At 40.4% G+C, this 21,944-nt stretch overlaps 1 long non-coding RNA gene across 2 annotated transcripts in view; it reads right to left on the bottom strand.

Annotated features, from left to right (window-relative positions):
* Nucleotides 1-1,345: 1,345 nt before the first annotated feature.
* Nucleotides 1,346-21,944, bottom strand: part of LOC120791477 — a 112,917-nt gene continuing 92,318 nt past the window's right edge. Inside the window, exon 4 of one of the 2 annotated variants that reach the window (XR_005707687.1) lies at nucleotides 1,346-1,606. This is a non-coding gene — a long non-coding RNA (uncharacterized LOC120791477). Of the gene's footprint in view, nucleotides 1,607-3,496; nucleotides 4,329-21,944 lie in introns of those variants that run through there. The other variant, XR_005707688.1, reaches the window with a different exon arrangement.

The following is a 21,944-nucleotide window of genomic DNA, read 5'->3' as shown; positions in this document are numbered from 1 at the left end:
TCGCTTCTACAACAGGATAATGATCCTAAACACACCTCAAAATCCACAATGGACTACCTCAAGAGGCGCAAGATGAAGGTTTTGCCATGGCCCTCACACTCCCCTGACCTAAAGATCATCAAAAATCTGTGGATAGGCCTCAAAAGAGCAGTGCTTGCAAGGTGGCAAAAGGATCTCACAGTATTAGAAGCCATTTACAAGGAAGAATGGGCGAAAATCCATCAAACAAGAGCTGAAGACTCTTAGCTGCTACAAAAAGCATTTACAAGCTGTGATTCTTGCCAAAGGGGGTGTTACTAATACTGACCAAACTTTTGTTTCAGGCCTTTTCCATTTTTGTTATTTTCAAACTGTAAAGGATTGAAATAAAAAAGGTAATCTTGCGTAAAATATTTAAGAAATGTGTCATCTTTAAATTTATGCCCATGGGAAATCAAGTCATTGTTTACTCGCTTTGCTGTTCACAGTAACAGACATTTTGACCAGGGATACCTAAACCTTTTCATGACACTGTATATGAGAAATATTTACTCCCCTGCGCAGTTACTGTCAGTTCAGCTCACCTGCAGAGCACCCGCCCCACACTGAAGTCTGCAGAGGGTCCCTCCTGCTGGACTGTTGACAGCACTGTCCGCAGGAACACTCAGTCAAACTGAGGTACAGGAGGCTGCACAAGCATCTGGTTCAAAAGCAGTAGAGCTGAGTTCTTTCCATCATAGTTTTTATGGTTTTATGGTGAGGTCATTCCGAAACAAGGCTCGGTTTGTATAGTTAACATCCGATCATGCTGGTGTTCACGCATTCCTCTGTGTACGACAACGCACCTTAAGAAAAAAAGAAAAAAAACCCCACAACGATTGGAATGACAAAATTGGAGTCAACTCTTGGCTTTGTAGAGGGCAGCTCTAGCATGAAGTATGTTATAAAGGTTTAGTATGTAGTATATAACCTTTTATGAGTCAACGTTGTGTATGCTAAAATGTTAGCATGTAGTGGACTGTCACATAGCATTGTTTATTATATTACTATGACACCTACTGTGACTTAACATACTGTGTTGTAAAATGCTAGCATGGAGCCTTGTATTACTTAGGGAAGGAGCTTGCTAAATTGATTAAGTGTTATTTAGCACTGTGTATGCTCAAGTGTAAGAATGGAGTGCTCACAAAGAATAGTGTATGCTAAAATGCTAACACTCGTAGCTAGTACTATCACACCAAGTACTAGCATATTTAGTACTCTATGCATGATAAAATGTTAGCATAGAACTTGGATGCATTTCTTGAAATAATACAACAGAAGGGCATTTTTAATAAATGTTTTATTTGCATCAAATCATTTTTGCATTACAAAAGAAAGACATTTAAATTACTGTGGAAAACATATTTGTGTATCAGCATTGGAGCTACATTAAGTAACAAATTAATTTCTTTAGCCAGATGTTTGCACATCAGTACAGCTGTATGTCCCGGTCAAGATATCAGTTCGATCACAAAAATGTGTGTACGTGAGTGTATGGGCAGTTGAAGCTTGCTTGAGCGTGGTTGTCATATCCGGCTCACGTTAATGGACCATTCACCGACACGTCCTGACCTGTTCTAATAGGCTGTAAGAGAGAGAAAGAAAAAGCTGTTGAACAACTGTATCAGGACAAACCCCACATACACCATACAGTCCATTAACAGAGCACCATTATGATACTACTAAAGTTAACATTTCTTTTCCTCTTGTCAAACCAAGTGTGAACAAATGAAAACACAAAAAGCTGGTGATTTTTACAGGTGATATTGTAACCCATTTAACAAATAACCATACACATATGCTCACATCCAGTTTCAAATCATATAGACTAATTTCTGCAAGAGTACTGACTTTTGAGAACCTGCTTGTCAGTTGTCTTTTTGGATGTCTTTATTTAGGTCTGCTTAATGTATAATGTCAGCAGAGGAGAGGTTGTAATACATCTTGGCAGCTTTGCAGAAACACACATCATGCCAAGGAATTAATCTTGTTGAAACAGATACAAGCTTTTTAAAAGGTATAAAAATACCTCCAAAGATAAAATGTAAAACATGTCAGATGGCAAAATCTCACCATCCATTTAGAGCTTCTATTAATAAGCCCGGCAGTGGAAAGAACTGATAATCATGTGAAATGACTCCATTAAAACTTTATTTAGACAGTGTAAGACGTCTCTATCTCAACACCACACATCTTAAAAGAACACTGGACTTACTGTTCTGCTCTGACATCACTGCTATATTTATTATGAAATATTAGAAAATTGTGTAATCACCAGTAATGTTGATTACACAATTTAAAATATGATCTCCCTTCACAATCCTCCAGTCATTAAAACCAAACACCGTGATACAAAATATTATTCAAAATATTTCAGAAAACAAAATCATTAATTTCCCCCAAATTTTCTAGTCTCATATGTATCTAATCACATAAATTTTACTCCACATTATCTGGGACTGTGAATGTATAAACAAAAAACTAAACAAAAAAAAAAAGCAAAGGGGATAGACATAACACTGGTCTGCTCGCAACATGATATAACATATAGGTAGCATAGATCTGAAGTTTTCATTGGAATAGTTAGAACAGTGAAAGTGACCATTTCTTTTTACTATTATAGACTACACATAAAATTCAGTTTCACTGACCTGAACAGTATATTTTGATGCCACTTTAAGCTGAAAGACATACTGAATTCACAAAACAGAATTGACAAATGGAAATTTATTCGAATATGACATTTAAAACACTGACAATATGCAACATATTCAAGTCACAGGTCAGAAAGGTAGAATATACACTGAAAGCAAATCAAAGTAATAAAAAACAAAAACAAAATTAAAGGTACTAAGTACTGAATTAAAAAAAATTATTTAAGTTTGGACATAAGCACAGGAAGATAATATAGATAAGCAGACATAAACATATAACTACAGTATGTAGTTGACTATTTTTGTTCAAACACACTTTGAAAATAGTCACAGATAAGTGTGGAGGCAAGGATTTTGCAATTAAAAAAAAGAAATACAAAAACTGCACTTGATTGAATGGAATTTGGTGGAGGGTAATGTTTTGTGTCATCAGATAGCAATATTGTACAATATAGTACAGTATTTAATAATATAAATTCCTTGCACATAATGTTTATAGGATTCTATTTTCTAAGTCTTAAAAATGTTGACCTTATCCACTACTGCTTACTATGTATTTTACTCTATGTTGCATTTCTTCTATTTACAAAGTATTGTCAAAATTAAAGCTAACCAGAGTGGGGTTGAAACAAATGACTATTGTCATTATTGTTTAATGTGCCATGTACTAAAATGTCAGAAAATGCCTGTTATAATATAATATAAAGTCCAAGCTGATGTCTTCCAACATCTTGTTTTGTTTTTATTTATCTATATTATTATGTTTTTATTTATCTATACTATGTTTCCCTGTGTGGGATTTAAAAAAATGAATAAAAATAAATAAGTAATTCACTATCAATTAATCTGTCTATTTTATAAATTAATTCATGAATTGTTTTGTTGTAAAATGTCTGAAAGTAGGGAAAAATTGGCCTTTATAATTTTCCAGAGTCCAAACTGATGTCTACATTTTTTTTTTGTTTCATCTGAGTCCATAACACAAAGTTTACAGTTTAAAGTTTACAGCCTAGGAGCAGCAAATATTTGCATTCTTGCTTAATAAAATGACTGAAAGGATTAAATGATTATCAAAATAATTGCCCATCAATTTTCTGCTGATCAATGCATCAATTAATTAGTTAATTGTTGCGGCTCTAAACCATAGACTCATACTCAAAAAAAAAGGTGTTTTTTGTTAAAAAGTAATTTCTATAATGTCACAAAGATTCTTATGCTGCTATAGGACCCTCCAAAAGACTGAGAGCAGGTCAGTGAATGACTTAACATCTTCTTAAAGAACGACAGTTAAAGAGTCCTTTAAAATCTTGCCAGCTGAGGTTAAAAAGAAAAAGAAACCAACTTGATACCCAAAGATCAAATATCTGTGAGGATGCACATATGTATAGCTCCCTGGTATCAAGGCTGTTGAAGCAAAAAATGATCCAAAACCTTAACTGCAGCCAACACGCTTAAGCTCTTTTCCTTCAAACGTCCAAAAACATATTTGCAGCTTTTTGGGAGATGTGGCAGCGAAGTGTTAAATGTTGATTCATCAGGGGATTTCCAGTCTGTCTTTAAATCCAACATGACCTGGTGCGGGGCAACACTGAAACTGAGGCCCGCTGGAGAAGGAGAGAGGACTGCCTCGGCATCCAGTCAATACCTGGCTGTCTATTTGATAAAGACAAAAGGAACAGTTTTAAATGTGTGTGTGTGTGTGTGTGTGTGTGTGTGAGGGAGTGACTGCTAACACATTGTTGGTGACATTAGTCTCTCTCAGATTAATGAGGTTAGTGTGTAGTCTGGTTAATCTGCTGGTGTGATGTGGCTGCGCACAATCCCCAAGCTCCTTTAAACTGGCCTCAGCCAGAGTCATGAAGGACAAACACACGCACATACACAGACACACACACATAGTCATACACAGATGCAGACAAATCATACTAAAACATACTCATCCGCCCAACCAGCACATTTAGAACCGCTCAGACTGCAGACGAAATAGCGTACAGTTTGGCAGCTGACGGACAGACTGAGTGAAAAACCAACAAGAAAAATGATGAAAGTACTGGATTTGCCCCAAATTTTAAATCTTTTAAAGTCAGCCAAGCAGTACAGTACTGAGATGCGCCTCAGCAATTTCAGCTATGTGGCAAGTAAATAGGCCACAGGTGTGCAACTATTACAAAAATGACCTCCTCGACTTTCCAGTGCCATAGGTAGTGGGCATTAGCCAGCGTGGGAGGACCCAGGTGGCGCTGCAACGCCGTCTTCATTCATTCACCGAAAGAATGGAAGGAAGGGGTAGTGAACCCCTCTGCAGTGTGAAGCACTGCTAAACACACACACACACACACACACACACACACACACACACACACACACACACACACACACACACACACACAGACATACACAAACACAGACATGTTGACAGCTACTGTAGGAAGCACACACAAACACACACATACACTGACCAGCTCTGATTACTGATGCGTGTTTTTCTCCTGCCTGCAGCCGAGAGCAGGCTGTGCGTTAAAGGGAGTGGCAGAAACAACTGCAGAATGGTTACTGTAAACTCAGCAGGGAGAGAAACCATCCCTGCTGCCACAAAGGACATCTAGGCTCATCGCCAACTGTCTTTCACCTTGTTCGATGTTTTTTCAAAATGTGTTGACTGATCTTTCGGATCAATAATTTAAATTTGATTTTGATCCAAATGGGCGTATTGCTTAAACATTTCCTTGACGCGGTTTGGGCGTAACCCTGCAGCAATCCACCCAAAATACTGTACCATCAACACATACACCTGAACTGCCCTGTTGACCAGGTTTAAGTCACCCAGTGGGCGTCCACTGCACCGTCAACAGTCCACATTGACAAAGGTTCACCTTAAAAGGGATTCAATCGATCAACAGCTGCCTGCTGGCATTCGGATTCAATCAATACAGGAATATCCAATATGTTGAGCCACAAAAACTAGAACATTGTGGAAAACTTAAACTGAAAGTTTGTAAATCTCTGAGATCTGTTGATACATGAGCAGGTGTAATAACTTTTAACTGACTGACACACCTGAAGCAGCTGGGTCAAAGAATCACCACTGAATCAAAGGATACCACAAACATTTTCATCCATGTTTTAGTTGAATCTGTACGAAATGTTAGATCAGATCAGAATCACGCTCACAGGCTTTCCAGATGCAAACTGTTTCATCATCTGTATCATATCAAGACAACAGTGATTGGCCCATATCCTTTTTGTAAAAAATCCAAACAACACCGATCTCTCTTTCTGTCTGTCTATGCTCCATGTCTGCCTCAGCCATGGGGACACAGTGTACAGACAGTGTGCGGAGCAGCCGAACAATGGAGAGCAAGCCTGCAGCCCTTTTCGAGCTTACCGGCTAGACATTAACTCGCTCCAGGTTAGCGTTTGTTCACCGAGCTGCACAAATAAAAAAAGATTTTGAGGCAGAGAGATGGTAGAATAAGAGAGAGATGGGGCTCACAGAGGCATTACATAAGAGATTTGCTAAAGCGGCAGCTTACCCGTGCAGAGCGGGTTCAAGTTAAAATCCATATTAGTTCATTAACAACAGGATGGAAGCATCTCAGGGAATCCACACGATCAGAGGTGATACCTCACGACAGAATGAAGCTTGAACACACATCATATCCAGCTTTTGTCAGTTGAATAAATTGCACTGAAGGAGGGGAAATTTTAAATGTACTTCTGAAGGTCAAAATTAAAAGCAAACAGTCATGCTGATGATGTCAAAAATCAGCCTCTATTGATCAAAAGAAATAAATCTTGGGGATCACAATGAAGTCTCCGTTGAATATACATGCAGAAATACAATCTTTGAATTTAATCAAATAACGTATACAAATCTTAGTATGTAGCAGTTTAAAAATCTAACATAAGAAATCCTTTAACAAAGAACATTTCAAACCAGCTGAAAGGCCATGCAGTTGGTTGATCCACAACCACAAACATGACTAATGTCTAGCACCCAGCACCATTTCCACTTGCTAAAACCTTAGATCCACAAGTGTATGGAGTTTAGTATCCATTTAATAAAGAGATTATAAATTATCATCAATATTCACACTATGCCCCAAAAAAATCAGATATTAGCTTCTAAGTCAAATATTGATGAATCATGCTGTCAAAGAGCCGCTGCTGTTAAAAAAACATACTGCAAATGGGCCTCAGGGGAGTAAGGGCCTCCTGAGAACAAACCGCAAGGTCTGAGGGAGGATGACATGGTGAACTAACCCTTAAAAAACCAGTCGGAAGAGAAAAGAACATCAAGGCGCAAACGAAAATAATGAGAGCCATCATGTGCTACTTTGAATAACAATTTGGTTGGTCATAGTAGCAAAGTCAGCGAGTAGGATCCTTTATACTATCGATGACAAAGTGTGCTGTCACTGAGGTTGCAGGTAGATACCAGAATCAATTCATGACATCGAGAAGCATTTTAAATGTGAATCGTGGAGACCAGCCAGTGGTAAAAGGCACTGCAGGTTATTCTCAACAGACACCCCTTGCTGCCCCGTGAGTGTATTGTTATTGCCACCTTAACAGTGCGTTTGTGTTAGCATGGGTGAATGAACTTTAACATCGCTGAGGGTTCACTGAGGTCAAGCACATAATGTACAGAGCTGTTATGACCACGCTCAATATTACTCTGTGCTGCTCTCAAGTCATAAAGGTACAAACACACACAGACAGCCAGGCCTGCTGTGGAGACAAAGGGCTATCACACCAACAGATGCTTCTTTACTCAATAGTGTTCAGTGGCGTATAAAGAGGTTAATGCTATCACCTCGGTATTAGCATTGACTCTCATAAGCTACTGATGCTAGCCAGCTGTTTAACTGTTTCTTTACCAGCTAACAAGCAGTAGTTTCCAGTTAGCATTCTACTTGACGCTTTTTTTTTCTCATTCTGATTCTGGACTGCTAAATGATTAGCTTAGATGCTGAAAACTTCAGGGATTCAGTAGTTTTCCCAGAATGTTATTCTTCTGTGGCGGGAAGTCATTTAAAACAGCATTTAGGCCAGAATAAAAGACATTCACGTGCCTTCCTTCATGTGTGAAATTGGATCAAAATGCTATGTTAGCATGAGACCACAATAAGTGCTTTTTATAAGACCAAACAGGCAGCATCACATTAAAGCTGGACGATACTGACTGATAATTGATGGTTAAATTCAGGCAAATGTCAAACACAAATAATTCGTCTAGACCTTGTGTCAGTGGTCAGTACTGATCAGGTCTCTGTTGCTAAAAGATGATAACCTCCTGTCATCCAGCCAGACACTTGAGCTCATCCTGCCTTAACTTTGTCACATGACCCTTAAAACAGCATTCATGCCACTACATCCCCATTCTCCTAACCCCAGAGATTTCATCATACACCAGTCCGTCTACGGAATCGACTTAATCCACATTCCATCATATGGACGGTTTAGCAAAGGGATACAAGAAAAGGCCAGGTGGAGTGCAAACATAAGCTGGGTGTGAGCTGTACTGAAATGTGTAACACGGTGAGTGCGCAGTGAACGCCTTAGCTCACTGCGCCATGGCCTTCCTCCTCTGATCGCCATTGTTCGAATCAGGAACGTGCGGCAGATAGTGCTGGCCATGCATCCCTCCCAGCTCCCGAGAGCCTAACCCGTGGACATGAAAGCACAACGTCACAAGTTAGGGTCTCAGGGACGGAGAGAGACACATCTTCTACCTCACACAGCTGAATTCAGCCCTCTCTGGATCTTGTCTCCTTTGTTTTCTGCTCAGGCATTAAAGGAAATCTTGCATGTTCCTGAACACGAAAGCTTCCATGTAATGAACTTGTCTTTAAGTCAAATGGAGACTCATAGCATCTGAGGATCTCCTGTATGCGGAGCGAACACTGCCTGTTACATACATGCAGCTACACATCAAACACACACTCTGAAATTATATACATTAATTGAGCTCGCTCATTGCAACCTCCACTGCCCCCTTTTATATTCGTTAACATACAAGTGCAAGCCTCAGCCAGACACAACATTGGCCAGCCCCCCCACTCTCTCTCTCTCTCTCCCTCTCTCTTTCTCCATTTCTCCCCTGCCCCCTCCCCCATCTCAGCTGAACAATACAGCACTTTGAAAAATGCCTCCTGCTATCAGGTACAGAGCCTGCTGTACAGTATGTCCATAGATCTCCCGCTGTCTCAGGGAAAATCAAAATCAGCAGATGATTTCTAATTATTGCCACGGACGCACAAGACAAAAGCCCCGTGTGGATGCATCGATTACACCATCGAAATCTGAAGCTAGGACCGCACAGCGTCAAACAATCCATCTGACATGATGACTTGCATGCTCGTCTGACTGTCACATCTTGCACTGTTAATAAAATCATTCAGTGCCTGCTCGATCATTACTAGCGCAGATCCCCATTCAGCATGGTTTCTGAATCCTCCAGAGAGGCTGCACAGAGAAAAAGACGAGCGAGATAACAAAGCTCTCCGGCTCCTTCATGCTACCATGGTGGTCTAAAGCTTAGGAAACAGATGGGGAGCTTAGAGGGGAGTGGAGAGGAAGAGTATTTGTTGGTACCGACTCACCCTCCCCTTTGGATCCAGGATGTCCCCCTCACTCGTTGTTCATCTAGCTTGCTGCCTGCTCAGGAAGGGAAGGAAAAAGGAGACAGAGAGAGAAACAGAAAGCTCAGATTTAAACTTACAGCACACCAACAAGATTCCAGTTATGCTCACGACACGAGGAAGAGGCTGGTCCGTCTGGCGAGCTGCTCAAAGTCAGGCGAAATAAATGGCAAGAGAGAGACGGACAGAGAAAGGAAAAAGAGGCATGAGGATGGGTGGTAGGACCAAGCTGTAATGAACCATGTGCACGCTCTCTTTCCATCTATCTCTTTGCACTCTCTCTCTCTCTCTCTTTCACACACATACACACACACACAAACACAGAGCGAGAGTGAGCGGTCTGGGGAGGAGAATCGCGAGAGAGAGTCAGCAAGACGATTCCTCTTCCCAGAAAATGAAAATGCTGAAAGGAACTGATACTTAAAGGTTAGATAGAACAGGTAGGTGAGAAGAGAGCGAACGAGAGACCTACAGAGAGAGTGGGAAAAGGAAGACAGAGAGAGAGGTAAATGAAAAGAGCGAGCATCGAGCCACAGAATCAGTGCTTGCAGCCAGGGCCACAGTGCCAGTGAAGCATACCAGTATGCTGCCTCACCGAAGGGAGAGAGGGTGGTGAGGAGGGGGTGCACATAGACACACACACACACACACACACACACACACACACACACACACATACACACACACACACACACACACACACATGCAAGCATTACACAAAACGGTGACACACTCTTTTGCCTTTCCTTGCACCTTCTCCTTAGCCTCAACTTACATTGTACCCAAACCTGCAGGTCCGAGGCAGGTTGGCGAGAGGGAAAAAATGCACACACACACACGCACACACGCACACACACACACACACACACACACACACACACACACACACACACACACACACTTTCTCACATACACGCTTTGTCACACACACACTTTCACTCACACACGCACGCTTTCTGTCTCACACACAAACACACACACACAAACACACACACACACACTTTCTCTCTCTCTCTCTCACACACACACACGCACAAATCCAAGTTAAAACGAATGCGCCTGCTGATCTCTTGTCTCGCTTCGCTTTCTCTCGTCTTTGCCCTTTTCCCTCGCATTGTTTTCTCTCTCTTTCAATCACATGCAGAGCTGGAAAGGAGGGAAGGTAGGAAAAAAAACATGACACCCCCACCCCCCCACCCTTTGCCTTCTCTCCAATATTAGTACTCTTCCCTTTTCTCTCAGTCTTTCCTGTACTCTTTCTTTTCCCCCCTCTGGCTCATTGTCCTTCCCGTGTTGATAGGAAAAACAAAAAGAAAAAAGAAAAAAGGAGAAAGGGGGAGAGAAATATCATCCATTAATTTGCCTCACAGCTGTATTCGCTTACAGCCAGAGGCCCTCTTTTCGTCTGTATCAGATGAGAGAGAGAGAGAAAGAGAGAGAGAGTTTGGGGGTGGGGGGTAGCGAGAGAAAAGTAGTCCTCCTTTCGTTGTTTTTTCCACCTTGCCGCTGTCCGTTTTCCGCCCATAAAACAAATCCTGTGTTCTCTTCTCTCTCTCTCTTCTGCATGCATGCATGCAAAAAACAAAAATCCACTTTTCCTTTTCTTTCTCTCTCTCTCTTTCTTTCTTTGTCTTTCTTTCTTTCTTTTTTATTCTGTCTCACATGGGCCGCCATCATACAAACTATCCTTTCAGAAAGACAAGGAGAGACAGACAGAGAGAGAGAAAGAGAGAAAGAGCGAGAGAGAGAGAGTGTGAGAGAGAGGGGGCCATAGAAACATTGCTATATGATGTGATTTGGCTTATAGAGGCTACATTTAATCTCCTCTGCTCCCCGAGGCTTTGGTATAGAGAGACAGAGAGACTGAGTGAGAGAGAGACTGAGAGACAGGGAGGGAGGAAGGAGAGAAAGAGGAGAGATGATGGGGGGAGGAACAGATGGAGTAGAGAAGGAGAGTGACGACGTACAACCCACTGTAGGCTCAAATCAGCGACGGGGCCCAGAGAGACTGGGAAGGGGAGGGGAAAAAAAAGGAAAAATCTCTGAGACCACACTGCCCTCTTGCTTTTCTTCTGCTCCCTCCCTCCTTGACTGACTGATCGACCAACTGTGTCTGCAGCCCAGCTAATCTCCAATCCTCTTTGACTGCTGTCTGGCAGACGGCGCATTGTGCGGTTTTCCTATCTCTATACAGCTGCAGTTGCCGGAGAAAAACCATGCATCTGGATCTACAGCACGCTCCTCTGTTTACTCCCACCCTGAAAAACACTGTTGCTACCAATTTTAACTGTGGACACGTATACGTGCGCACACACACACACACACACACACACACACACACAGAGCGCAGCTATCCTCATTTATCACCTGCTTCGCGTCCAGATAGAGACAGTCTTGGGCGAGGCGCTAATATTAGCCTGCTATGATGGCGAGAGCCTGGCGGACAAAGACTCACACACGCCTGCGCACACACATGTGCATACTATGCACACACATGAACATGCAGAGACAGGTGCAGAAGTACACAGAAAATACATAAGAAGAGGGTTTTCTTGGCTATGAATTCTAAATACGTAATGAATTTAATGCAAAAGGGAGTAAACCAAACTCGAGAAACGTTGTATAAAATGACAGCTCATCACCATTGATTTACTGATCCCATTTCATTCTCTTTAAGTATTATCTGCTGGTAATGGCCAGGAATCAGCCCCAGCTAGCCAAGTAGTACGTCAAGAGGGACCCAGATCTGTCATGTTAGCCCACGCATCCGAGAAACGAGAGGGATGACGCTGTATGGGTTTGTTTGTAGACTTAGCGGGGCAAGGTGACAGGCAGGACATACTCACTGCATGGCTAAAACAGCTGCACATTTGGCCAGAGTGATTGATAAGCAGCTTGTCATATCTGATTGATGCGTCACTGAGGTCATTGCTATGGCAACAGTGATGATTCTGTAATATTTCTGCATCTATTATTATTAATATTATTATTAGTAGTAATAGTAGTACTTGAACTAGTGGTATTTTATACTTTATTTAATACTCTATTCTATTCTATTCTATTTTCTTTCGTAAGGGACTCTGAAATTCTCAACTGAAATTCTCAAATTTAGAGATGAAACTGAGATGAATTAAACAATATCCATCAATATCCAACGAGGTTGAAAATGCAGGGAAAGCCCACTAAAGCATGCAATAAAATTACTTCATAAAAGTATCAAATACCTTTATTTTAGCATTATTAAGCGCTGATGATTCTAGCTTCTAAAACAATCCAATTTGAAACCAAAATACAGCAAACAAGTGGGAAAATATACAGATTGAAGTGAAAAAAGTTTGGGAATGTCATTCAGACTGTTGGTAACACAACCACAAATAATATTTGTACATCCGATATAGAGGAAAAAGAAGAAGAGAAGGAAGGAGACGAAGGAGAAGACAGACCACATGAAACCCCACAAAGCTCTCACTTTCCGCTCTGGTTTGGATTAATGCATCATGTCAGCGTGCGCACGCAGACACACACACACACACACACACCCTCTCATACAGAGGTATGTACATTCACACACAATTACCGAAAAACAACATAAGCATACATCTCACTTTAGGATAGCCATATATACAAAATCAGTTGTTTCATTTGCCACCATTTGCAAAGTCACCAAATCAGTCTCCCACAGCTGGACACTTCACTGAGTCAACCAACAGGGGGCAGTATTTGCTCCTCTACCTATTACCTCAGCTGTACATAAACACACATACTCCTAGATGTGGAGGCAGACGACTGCCAGGCCCCAGTATATTCTCATATTCTTATATACATTACCGGCTAAAACACACATGCTGCACTGGGGGTCCTTAGAAGCCACAGATCCGGCAGAGGCAGCTCTCCTCACCTCTGCCAGCATATTTACACCAAAATAGGGAATTCTCATACATTTTATTTGACAGAGTAGAAGGAATGAAAGGTTTCTCTATGGTAGCAAAATGTCAGCTGGTAATGGAAGAAAGATGTAGAGGGAAGGGGCTGAGCAGCAACTGCCCATGAGCAGCAACCCAACGCCATGCTGTATTATTTGAAGAATTTCCTGTGAGTTGCTTGTTCATTTTCAGTAGATATCCTATTCCTCGCTGAGTGTCACAATATTACACTTGTCAGATATTTTGACAGCGGTAGTTTCTACGTAGTCTGCGTCTGCTGATTGGAAATATTATGACAATAATTGTTCATGGTGACAATGGATTTTACTGCTTGTTAACGGACTATATGCTGTTGTCTGAGGCTCGTCTTCCAATCTCAAAGTCTCTTTCCTTTGTGTCTGATATCCTTTACAAACGCTACCTGTCATCGCACAAACCACAAGACTGAAGCGGAGGGACTTCTTCCACACAGCCATCAGCATCAATGAGGTTACTGAGCGAATAATCAAATGTCACCTTGGAATGGAAATGAACTGATGTTTCCAACATGCAGCATGGTTTTCAAAAGCTCTCAGGTCACCCCTATCAGCTCTGCAACAGTGCAATGCTTCTCTACCTGCCAGCTGCCCACAGACCAACGTTCCAGCCCCAAAATCAACCAAAGCAGATGTAACTGCACCGCTGACAATTCACAGACACATAAACGAAATTCTTACAAGTCAAAATACAAACAAAAATATAGGGCGATATGAAGGTATTGGCCTTTTAGTAATAATCAGACATCAACCAACCACAGCTGTCCATTTATATTACCTAGGCCCTAAAATAGTCTTCAACAACTCTGATAAATAATTGTTTAAGTTCATTTCAACCAAAAATACCACACATTTTCTAGTTCCAGCTTCTCAAACATGAATACAGCAGCTTTTCTATATTGGTAAACTGAATATCTTAAAATAAGCTATTGAAGATGTGCCCTTGGGCACCAGGCAACTGTGATGGGCATTTTTCACTATTTTGTTACATTTTATGGACCAAAAAATGAATAGATTAATGAAGAAATAATAATAAGATGCATTGACAAAGACAGTAATCTTTAATTGCAGTCTTAATAATAGTAAAAAAAAATAAATAAAAAGAGGCATTTTAACGCAGACAACAATAAAAATCTGAGGGAAATTCTGAAAGCATCTCTTCTGAAATCAAATTTTGGTAAAAAGGTCATTTTAATACTTGTAGTATTTATATACCAATCCAAAAATGTCAGCATCAGTCTACAAATGCTTCAGCGATCAACCCCTAATGCACAAACACACACGTCATTGACTAACACACTGGTGTCACAGACCCAAAGGTGGAAAGCAGAGCTTTTTTCCCCCTGCTGCTCCATCAGCAAATAGCCAGGATTGTTATTGACAATGAGGAGCGTATAGTATCAAGCAGACGGTTTGATTTTTTTTTTTTTTTTGGTGTGACTCATACAGTAATAACAATTGGGTTGTACTGATCCAGCTGTGCAGAGTGCCATGCATACCTCAGGGAAAGCTAGGAGGTTGTACAGTTATCTCCTGGGGTGTAATTCTCAACTATACAACCTACTACCTCAACCTGGGAGCAAGCAGACCTGGACACCATGGCTTCATGGGTAAGGGGGTTGGGGAATAAAGAGAGAGTGAGGGTGACAACATCTGAACCAGAAAGGGAAGCCACTCCTGGTCAAAAAGCTACTTATGTTAAACTTGTTTGTGGCATATTTTTATCCAATCTCCGAAGTAATCGTAGCATTTTAAGAGTTTTGTAATTGTGGCTACATTCTAGATAACCAAAGCAGATAAACATGCCTTGCTCCAAAGCCTTTCCAAACTTTTAAAGCATACCCCCCCCAACCCCCACTCCAACGCCACCCTCACCTCCACCTCTATAACAACCTAAAAGGTGGATCAGATTTTCTCCCTAAATGAAGAAGCTTGCAGTTGCTCATTTTACACAGTTTACATGTTGGAGGTAGTGGCTGTTTGTGAGAAAACAAATTTAATTCATAGGCAGTCTCAAATTGGGCCGATGTCTACCTCATTAACACTAGAAAGGCCAAGCTGCAGCTAACTGACCGCTGACTGAAATTGCTCTGTGAGTTTTCTACAAACTAACATTTGAAATACACACGTGAAAGTATTAGCTACAATTATATTTTCTGTTTTAATTGATTCCTGGTTGGCCCTCTTTTAACACCTCAAAGTCCAGTTATTTTCGGAGAAGGACTGTGTGGAAAGTGTTAAGGACCCTTGGAAGACCCAAACCCAACTTTTCTCAACTTTTGGGTTCTGTTTGGAGATATCTGAGACTTATCTGTTCATATTTGTTTCCTATCTTTTTATATAGGTTTGAAGTAATCTTCCAAAGGTTGAGAGAATATTTTCAACTAGATTGTTGAGTTTGATTGTGAAGCTTAACCCAACCAAAGATACTCATTAATCCCAGGAAAAAAAAAGCTTTCTTGGTGATGACTATTTTCTTGAGCAGAATAAAGCAGTATTACTAGTAGCAGTGGTGCAGAAATGGTTATTAAAGTTGGTAGGGGCTGGTGAGAAGCCCTTGCTGTATTTTGCTGATGCTGCTCAGGTTGTTGGAGCTGCACAGACGCAGACCTGTAGATACAAGCTTGTGGTGAGTGTTAACACAAGTTCGGATCTACGGGTTCGGGGCTGCGAGCAGACGACTTCATACATCCATCAGCATGATGAGACGGGACAAATAAGCCTCTTTATTCAGTAAAATATTTTATGCTTAAAGTACCTGTCTTTGTGTGTGTGTGTGTGTGTGTGTGTGTGTGTGTGTGTGTGTGTGTGTGTGTGTGTGCAATAAGCCCGATTGTCTCACCAAGGACAACAGGAATAATGCCAGTAAAAAAAAGGGGAAAGTCAAATTCCATTGGTTAAAGCACATTATCACCAATTATTGCTGAAAATTAGATGCAATTAATTTGCCTAATATTCAACAAAAATTATGAAGTCTTTCATTCTACCAAGGACTACACAATTGACCTATTTAAAAGAGAAGGAAAGAATAATATATGGCCCATAATAAAGCAAATTACAGATTATTGATTGATTCCATTTAAGCAATAACAAAACAAACATATATATTTAAAGAACAGAACTAAAAGAGGCGGAGTTTGACACAATCATAAAATGTTATCCACAAAAGTAAAATTATATTTTTGCATTACATAGACAAAAATCTAACACCTTCACTCAAGTATAATGCCCCAAGACTCCACAAGAACTCCAGTATGTCAACTCCTGATCCCACAATGCCTTGTTTCTGAATACACACCGAACTTCATATTGTACTCTAGTATTTGCTTACACGTGTATATCACTTTGTTGCCTCACTAGGAAAAAGTCATTTCAGTGAGATGTAGGCAGAAACATCCAAGAGGCATTTTAAGAGACATGTGGCTGAGTTTAAATGATGCACAAGTAATATAAAATGTTTAAAATAAAAAGCAGGAAAATTGTTCTCATAAAACAGTGTGAAGGAATTTTCCTTTCTAAATACCTGTGGATATTTAACATGACTTTGTGATGACATAAAGACGCCTGACTACACAGTTAGTACTGCAATAATTATGTAAACTGTATTGAAATAATTATTAATTGACCCTGAATGAGTTGTTTGCTTTGTGTCTCGGTTAGGTAAATTTTCATCTTTTTTGAATTTAATCACAGATAAAACTTTAAATCATATTACAGGTTTGTGTTAAAGGGTGCAGAATCATGGCATGGATCTTTAATATTGTTATATCTTATTATTATTATAGGATTCCTCAACAGAACTAGACTCCCAAATTCTAATAAATGTATAAAACCATTTATTAAAATAATTACAAAAATAACATAGGAATGCTATTTTTGTATATCTTTAAAAGAATAAGTCATTCTTACAAATTGTACATTAAAACAATACTATCATCACACTCTTTACATTACAGGCCTGTCATTGAAGGTACAAGCCACCAATCCACACTCATTTTTATCCAATTTTAAAAGCACAAAATGTTAAAATCTATTGTCAACACATCCCTGTTAAATGTGAGTAGAGTCGTTGCTCTGCAGAACAAACAACAAAGTAAAACTTAGGAAACTCAGAGATGAAAAAAGAAAATGAGTGGTCCAATTTCAACTTTCAGACTCCATCTGAAGTTTTCTTTCTCTTTATCTTCCCTCTGCCTGAATTTAAATGAGATGTCTGACTTTGAAGCTGTTGCCAAGTTGCTTAAAGTATGTCAGTGGGTCTTTGCCAGTGAGCTGAAAGACACCTTGAGATTGGCTGAACAAAGAGGTCAGCAGGGTCCACAGCACCCTGCCAGCCAATGCCGCCACCGCTGCACCAGTATGTGTGTGTAAGGAAGACTTAGAAAGCACCGACAAAACTAAAGACCAGCTAAAGGCCACCACCTGCATTGTTCGGCACTGAACAGTGCCAGCGGCCAAACCCAGCAGCGCTACCCGCCCTGCTCGCCCCAAATCTACCCAGCAACAGAGGTGGTGTATGTGTATGTGTGTGTAGAAAAAGGGAGGAGGGGTTCAACAGAGGTAAAGAAGTGAGAGTTGAGGAAGTGACTTATCATTAGCGCTTCATAATATCACGCAGTGTAAACAGATAGCCCCGGCTAGCCAACAGGTAGCATTCAGTTTAGGCCCCTTTCACCACAGCTAATATACAATAAACATCAGAAAAACTCCACTACAGAACAAAAACAACAACTACACCGTTGAATATTAAGAACCACAAAGCAAAGAAAAGAAGTGGAAAAAGAAGCAAAGCTCAGAGCACATTGGTAGCATGAGGACTTACCGATTTGCCTTTATGTTTAGTTTCCAAATGTTTCTTTTCTACACTCTGCAGGGCCTACGGTGCTTGGCAGAAGGTACAGGCAGTCATGTCCACTGTGGCCCATCAAAAAACACAGCTCAAACATGCAACTACAGTAACAAAATCACCCCGAAAGGCAGCTCGGGAGGGAAAGAGTGAGACAAAAGAAAAAAGCAAAGGGAAGAGAGAGAGAAACTGGTGGGGAGAAGAGAAGGAGGGGGAAAAAGTAAATGATATCAGAAAAATAGGCTAGTTTTTTTGGTGTTTTTACAATTTCGTTTACCGCGCGCTAGTAGCAATAATAACTATAAATAAGCAAGAGGTAATCTTTCAGCCTGTAAAACCTCTGCATTCTACAAGCTGCTTCCCTGCACTACGAGCAAATGACAAGCAACATCTGTTTGTAAGACACCCAAAATCCCAGCCTTAAAAAAAAGGGAAAAAATTGGCTTGAGTTTTCTCTCTTTTTCAGTCTTGAACTGCAAACTCTCCTTGTCTGTTTTACTCCCTCACTCGCTCAGCTGAATAAGGCAAAACAGAAAAGAGAAAGGGGAGTGAGGAAATTCAGCAAAGAGAAAATGCAGCCATGAAGCCGTCCTCCTGTCACCCCTGAACCTCTCCCCTTCCCTTCTCCCCAACATCCACCCCACCTCCTGCACACTCCCTCTTCCTCCTCTTCTTCTTCTGCCACCCCCTCCAAATGCAAGAGGGACAGTCCAGTCCAGGTATAGCTACTACTCGCTGAGTCCTTCTCTTCCCAAAACGCCCCATTACTCCGACACATAAACACTTGGACACACGCACTTGTATCCTCGTCTCCCAGAGCGTCCCACACAGCCAGAAGCAGACTGACTGGCTTGCACGTACACACTCATGGATGCACGAACAAAAGTGCATATACAGAAATACTCACGCACACGTGCACACACACATTTCTTGGAAAGCTTCCCTGCACCAAAACAAATACCAATCTTTAGTTAGCCTCAGCTGCGAATAGAAAAGAAGGAGTCATTTTGGGATTTGGCTCTGGTTTACCGAGAACAGATACAGACCATTTCCCCATATGCCTGCCTTTCACAGCTCGGGAGCAGCTCCAGATTTGACTGTATCATAATACTGTGAAAAACATCCTCTGTCACTGAAATCTTTTGATAACATGAAGCTGAAATAATAGCACCGTGAAAGTGGCCGATATTCAGCAAACCAGAAATGCTGGACTTGTTAGTTGCGTTTTTAGTCTCGGAATGAACATGTAGGGTCATGTGTTCTTCAAATGTTGGTGACAGCCCATAAGCTCTGTTCCATTATAGGACATAAGTGGGTGCCAAGTGAATGAATACAGCACTCAGAGACAGAGAGACAGCTTCAATTTAAACTGGTAGTGCTGCAAGTTTACCCCGTTTTCCAAAATTAAATTCAGGAGGAAGGTAGCGATAGTTCCTAAAAAATCAAACTTAAGTATAACACGAGCTGACTCCTTACAGTAGCGAATGAGCACTTACACCCATAGAAAGCTAGACTCACAAAAATTAGCTCTTTTCGTTTCTCACTTCTATGGTATTCTTTGGCACAAGGCATCACAGACTGGTTTGCTGCATGCTGACATCACATTATAGGAATTTTGGGAATTTGGGTGTAAAGAATGGATCACCCAAAAATAAAATGTATCTACAGTACTCATCGGGGTAATTATGGATCCCACTGCAGTTATAGGCAGAAACCAAAGACAAGCCTGCATTCTTACCCTAATTTTAACTACACCAAACCTCTTACAGACCATAGTCACATCTAACAGTATCATATTCAATTTTATATTTAAACTTAACTGTGTCAAAGCTTTAACCATACACAACCTTTTTTAACCTTATGCCAAATCCCAAACTCCCAGTTAGATTGGAAAGTCACGACATTTCTGCCAGTGTGGGATCCATAGTTCCACTCATTCGCATACTAATCTGAAAACTAATGCCAGTGTATGGCTGCCATGTATTAGCATGTTTCATCATTCCAGTGGTATCAGTTTCTTTGAAAGACAAATTCTGGACAAACACTGAAAAACCCAAATTGTTGTTTAACAACTTTTACCGCAGTTTTTAAGCTATGAACAGAATCATATTGCAAAAAGTGTATGCAGATCACAATATTGCAACAGGTACCTTGACAAATAGGCAAGAAAAATATCAAGTGAAAATATTAAGAAAAAAACAACTGCACACTGAATAGATATCTAGAATATTCATTCAGTACAGTTATTATATTTTGACATTACGCTTTCCTCAGGTAATACTTCAGGATGTGATCAAGAAGGTCCATACATAATCTATATTGTGCTCATACTCACATTTGAGTACGAGTACAATAGCACTAAACTGTGTCTTGAGAAGGCACGCAACTCAGGAACACCAGCATTAGAGGCACGTATACTACTATTATTCAACACCTGCACCGATGTACCCAGAATTTCCACTATACTATGACTTTCACGGTACTTTCTTACTGAACAGTCTGGCTGCCATTAATTGCCTACAAGACACTTTAAATACTAATTCTGAAAAACTACGTTTCTAAAAAAACTACTCTAAAAATGTAACCTCTAGGAGACAAGGGAGCCTGCGGTGAAGTTAGTCATGCCTACATCAACACAACAAATTTGATAACATAAGCTTATGTAATTTGTGTCAATCAAGCTTTGGCTGTCCCACATGCTCAGAAAAATAAACATGAAAAGATTTATTAAGAATATTCTAAGCTCAAGGGTCACTTACTTGCTTACTTCCAGAAACAAGCTAGCAGGTGAGTATTGAGGCTGTGAATATTTAATCACAAATATGTTCAGTTAGAATGAATCTCAATTTTCATGAATTAAGAAACTGAGCATAAAGTAGGACTACTTTCGAAAATATTCTCCAAAAAAGAGCTGCCTATGCCTCAGGGTATGTTTCGAATTAGCAATTTTCAAATTCAGGAATAGAAGCTTTAAGGAGCTCAAAAGGAGCCACAAGACTGTAGTTCGATCAGAGGCTTTTGAATGTTGGTAAATCTAAGCGGCAATAATGTAAACATTAGATTTTTGGATACACGCTACAACATTTGTCACTTGACTAATCACCTTCCATTGAAGGTGATTAGTCATTTAATCTACTGTATATACCTGTGAAACTTCTCCCTATAGACTTTCCAAACTTTCGCCTTTTATTCCAATTTGGGGCCACCAGCAAAGTCTCTAAATAATCCAACTACAGAAGAAAACAAATGTATGAATTCCGAACCAAACAAACAACCTACTGACTTATCTTGGGCTCTGAATGAGGGGCAAAAAGCAAAGCCTCATTTGACCTTTCTATTTTTTGTGATCTTATGATCCTTCACTGTAGCAACAAGATTCCTTCTGAGAATAAAAAAACAAATAAATGCCTTAATTAAATTATACCTATCAAGCTTTAAGTTTGAGTCTGGGTTCAAAAGATGTGTTTGCTGCAGTCTTCATAATCCCTTCAAATGGCTTCTCATACACACACGAAAGGTGTATCGCGCCATTTCAAAGATCATGGATTATGAGTTCTGCCTCAAACACACCAGAACCTTGACTTTAACTATGTTGGACTGTAACTATGGCTGACTGGTCTGACTGTAGCAGCTCTCTGCAGACTGAATACATGCTTCTTTAAATGAGGTAAAACATCATAGAACAATTAGCCAGAGTGTTGTCCTCCTACTATAAGACTCGATTAATCCTCTGATTAATCTTCGTCCAACTTTGAATTTAAACGGCTCCTTATTAAGTAAACAAAATGCATATAAGGACTCCATAAGTGTGCTGTTTGAAA

Source organism: Xiphias gladius, chromosome 7 (assembly GCF_016859285.1).
Source record: "Xiphias gladius isolate SHS-SW01 ecotype Sanya breed wild chromosome 7, ASM1685928v1, whole genome shotgun sequence".
Taxonomy (NCBI): domain Eukaryota; kingdom Metazoa; phylum Chordata; class Actinopteri; order Istiophoriformes; family Xiphiidae; genus Xiphias; species Xiphias gladius.
This window is presented reverse-complemented; position numbering and strand designations above follow the sequence as displayed.